This window comes from Oryctolagus cuniculus, chromosome 16 (assembly GCF_051225735.1).
Source record: "Oryctolagus cuniculus isolate XC-2025 breed Fujian yellow rabbit chromosome 16, ASM5122573v1, whole genome shotgun sequence".
Taxonomy (NCBI): Eukaryota; Metazoa; Chordata; class Mammalia; order Lagomorpha; family Leporidae; genus Oryctolagus; species Oryctolagus cuniculus.
This window is the reverse complement of record NC_142882.1, coordinates 5,522,577-5,527,268: the sequence shown is the minus strand read 5'-3', so window position 1 is coordinate 5,527,268 and position 4,692 is coordinate 5,522,577.

Here is a 4,692-nt window from a genome sequence, read left to right as displayed (position 1 = left end):
TCTCTCTTGGTGGTCTTTGTGTTAAAGCCTATCTTGTCTTATATTAGGATGGCCACTTCAACTCTTTCTGGTTTCTGTCGGCATGGAATATCTTTTTCAATCCTTTCACTTTTAGTCTGCAAGCATGTTTTTTGGTCAGATGTGTTTCTTGTAGGCAGCAAATAGATGAGTTTTCTTTTTAAATCCATTCACCCAGTCTGTGTCTTTTAACTGAGGAGTTGAGACCATTTACATTCAGTAGTATTATTGTTATGTACCGACTTTGCCCTTCCATTTTTCTGTAAATTGTTCTGTTTATGCACTTTGGATTTCATTTGTTCTTTTGCTGGGTAATTATGTCCTTTTCCAGTGATGTTCCTGTTTCTGTGTTTGTGTGCAGCACATGTTTGAGCATGTTTCCTAGGGCTGGGCATGTACTAAAAAAGTTTCTTTCAATTTCTATTTGCTGTGAACGATCCTTTTTCTCATGCATTCATAAATGAGAGTTTTTCAGGGTATGGTAATCTGGGTCGACCGTGATTTATCTCTTAAGACTTGGAATATGTCTTGCCATTCTCTCCTTTCCTGTAAGGTTTGTGACGAGAAGACTGGGATGAGTTTATTTGGGTTCCCTCTGAATGTAATTTGGCATTTCTCTTGGGCACATTTTAAGATCTGAGATTTAATGCTATAACTAGTACTTAAACAGTATTTTTCACTTTATGTTTCTGTGTGGGAGCAAACTGTTGAAATCTTTACTTAATGTATGCTAAACTGATCTTCTGTATATAAAGAGAATCAAAAATGAATCTTGATGTGAATGGAAGGGGAGAGGGAGTGGATAAGGGGAGGGTTGCGGGTGGGAGGGACGTTATGGGGGGGAAGCCATTGTAATCCATATTCTGTACGTTGGAAACTTATATTCATTAAATAAAAGTTACAAAAAAAGAAAATGGAATGAAAAGATAAGTTTACTTTGGTGCAAAAATTCTTGAAATGTATCCATACAAGGGTCTATAGAAACACTATGGAAAATTCATATTATGAAAAAACTATTTGTGGGTTGTACATTTTTGTAGCAAATTAAAATTAGCTTTTCATTCTATTTTCATGAAAATTCTGAAGTACCTACAAAAAGATGTGTTACTGAGGAGAGCTTCTTCTAGTTCTGATGTTCTTTCTCTTTGAGGATTTTTCTGACACTAGACCACTGTATTGTTATTTACTTTACTGAATTCTTCATATCTCAATTTCATTCTGATTTTTCTTCAATATCTCAATTTCCTGGGAGCACATTTCAATTAGGTTTTGAACGTGTTTCTGATTGCTTCTAAGTATTCTGATGATTAGTTTTCTGAAATCTGTTTCTGGAATATCTTCAATCCCTTGCTCTTCTGCTTCTATTACTGAAGAGCTGATGTAATCTTCCATTCTGGGGCTAATACTATCATCCTTAGTTTTATTAAAATTTTTCCCCTTGTTTTTTGGCACTTCCAATTTCTTTCCTCTTTAATATGTGTCTTGGTGCTTGTGGCAAGATTTCCCTCTGCTATGTGTCTACATTGCCAGTGGAAATATGTAGTTCCACCTCTGGAAGTCCTGCTTCCTTCTGGATGGTGATGGGGGCCGATAGAAGGGCTCTGGTGCACTAAGCCCTGCCTACTTGGGCCAGGCTCTGGTGTGTGAAATGAGCTAGGGATTTCAGTCTTTAGAACTTCTCACTGTCATATAGCTCATGTGGTGGTAGTGGGCAAAAGTACTCTGAAATGTTGTGATCCTTGTTCTGGGAGGCAGGTGTGCAGTGAAGTAGCCCCACAGTCAATGGATATGCACACAGAAGGCAAATATGGTAGCACTGTGTTTATTTTTTGGAGATGTAAACAGATAATATGGCTTCTCCCAGCTGATTGGAGGGGGAGACATAGGTGGGAAGGAGTATGCCCTAGTTCTCTGTCCTTTTCCCTAACTTCCCTCTGGGAATTTCAAACAGTTGCCCACTGCTAACCACAGCTCTGGGGTCTCGTAAAATTACATCACACCTGGTACACCTGGTGGGGGGGATGGTGTCACATCAGTTACCCCATTTGGGTTCTTCTTCACACCTCTTCTGTCACTCAGTGGCTCTTTGCTCCCTCTGTGTGGTCCTGTTCCATCTCTGCTGAACTCCCACGCTTCTCATGACAGTAGGATAGTAAGATAAAATGGACAATTGATGAGCCACTGTTGATGCATCACTTTGCCTAAAGTTTCTAGGTTACTTTGTGGTTGCTTTTTTGTTGCACAATCCACAAGTTTTGGCAGTGGAATAATGATATGTATTCTCCATGATGGTATTCTAGAGAGTAGTCCTGAAAACAACTTGCACTCCAGATACATAGATATCTGTAGGGTATGATTCTGCCCTTGGTGGTTATCATGGTAAGAATAGAGATGATTTCCAGCTGATTTCTCTGCTTTAGGGTGAAAATGGAGACTTTGGCACTTAGCTCCCATGGCCTCATAAGGGCTTAAATGAGAAATACCCATGGTTTTAGGTGTAAATCTTCATGGAATTAGTGTGGATGTTAAAACATTGGGGAAAGGTGTCATACATGGATATGTGAACATAAAGATACATTGATGTCGATGTACTGATTAGGAATCTCTGAATTGAGAGTGATGAGTGGGGCCACAGTACTTGGGAAACCTGTACTTGTGGGTTTCTTTGTGCACAGGATTTCTATGAGATCTGTATGGAAAACAAGGAAATGTTCTGTGGCTGCCCTGGATACTGGGTGTGTGGGGCTGCCCCTTCCTCTTTTGCCCTCTGGGGAGTCTGATGCTGGAATGCTCTTGGCTAAGTGCTGATTGAGACTGGCCTTTCTAGGTTCTCACCTGACAGCTCCCATTGCACCCTGTGAGGCAGTCTATTTGTGTCATATTAAACAGCAAAGTTTTTGGATCAAATCTAATAGCAGTTTGTCTCTAGGATCTTGCTATCCATAGACTTTGATATCATCAACGCACCTGGGTGAAGAAAAGATGGGCCAAAAATAGGATTTCCATCTTGTATTTTTCACCCAGACACAAGACCTCAGCTGCAGAGCCCCAGGGAAGAATGATTCTATACTCCATGGAAGAGGAGGTGGCTTGGCAGAAAGGAGTTAGATTGAAGATCATTGGAACAGCCTCTCCAGTCTAGTAGAAACACACACAGATGAGCATACATGAATGCAGAAAAATACAATATGTGTGTGTACCTGCCTAGCACTGAAGGTTCCTCCACAATTGAGTTCTAGGGTTCTGTACAGATTTCCTAAATGCTTCCTTTGCTTTTTCTCATTCCCCTACTGCAGGTTCCCATCCTTGTGTGTTGGCTGGTTGATAGTTTGTACTTTCTTGAGATGCAAAACAGCCTTCATTAGTATGGAGATATGCTGCTTGCTGCTTTTCCCCATGTATAGATATATCACTAACAGAAGCATCAATAATCCCTTATTCATATGCCAAGTTTAAGTGTCCTTTGCTTTCTTTATGTTTTTTGTGGTTGTCCTGTTAGTTACTTCTTGAGGATTCTTAAAATCATTAGATAAATGCTTAGATAATTGGTAAGATATAATTCTGTGTCCCTGGCCTGTCCATCCCTTACCTCACATAGAAATTGTTGATAAATTATTTGTGGTCTCATGATCACATTTCTTTTTCACCTATCTCTGAATTGTGGGATGAGAGACTGCTTCTCCTCATAGAAGAAAAGAGAGGGTATTGTCTTCTCTTCTTCTCCATTCTGATCAGCTCAGAAATTCTATAAGCCTCGGCAAACACTGTCTCCCAACTGATGCCATGAAATGAAAATCCTTGTGTTTACTTGAGGTCTTCGTCTTGCTCTGATCTTTTCTGCAAGGCACTTGTTTTTGGGTCTATAGAAATGCATTTTTAAAAAAAATATCCCAATGGAAAATAAAAGATAGACCAAGATAGAATATATTTCATTACAGATGATTAACATTTTTGTGTTTAGACAACTACTTAAATATAGATATTTCAAAATATAAGTTATTCTGACTCCTACCTTAGGTTTTCCTTTCATAGTAAAATACGATAAATATTTTTTCCTTTATGATTATTCAGGCCTAAATATATTTTTAGGTCTAGCATAATTTTATTTGAAACCAATTTTTGAATGTTCCTCACTTTCTAACTGACTTCTACATTAATAATGCAGTCAGTAGAAAGGGAGTACATAGATCTTTGATAGAAGATAGATGTTAGGGCATCGATCTTTGCATTATGATGTAAGCCAATGGATTCCGAGAATCCATGATAATGTACCATATGATTTGTGCAAACAAGCATTTCGTGTGATACAGTATTGTAGGCATATGTCCGCAGAGCACTCCACTTTTATGATTATGGATAGTAGCCAGTTATAACAATATTATTCCCTTCACGTTGATGATCTTAACAGGTGGCCTGAGTTGGTATGTGCAAATGATGTCTCATTGATACTTTTATTTATTAGTAGTTGTGCTGGCCTGCTGCACCAGTGGAACAGGACCTGAAGGAGGGAGTGGTAATGAAAAGAGGGACAAAGGTGCAGAGAATGGAGTCAAGACAACAAGGCTGATCAAGGCTCATTAATTCCAGTGTGTCAGTGATATTTATACATAACCAGCTGCAGCTCAAAGAAGCACAAAAGATAACAACATATGCAAGCAGCTTATCAGGCTTCCA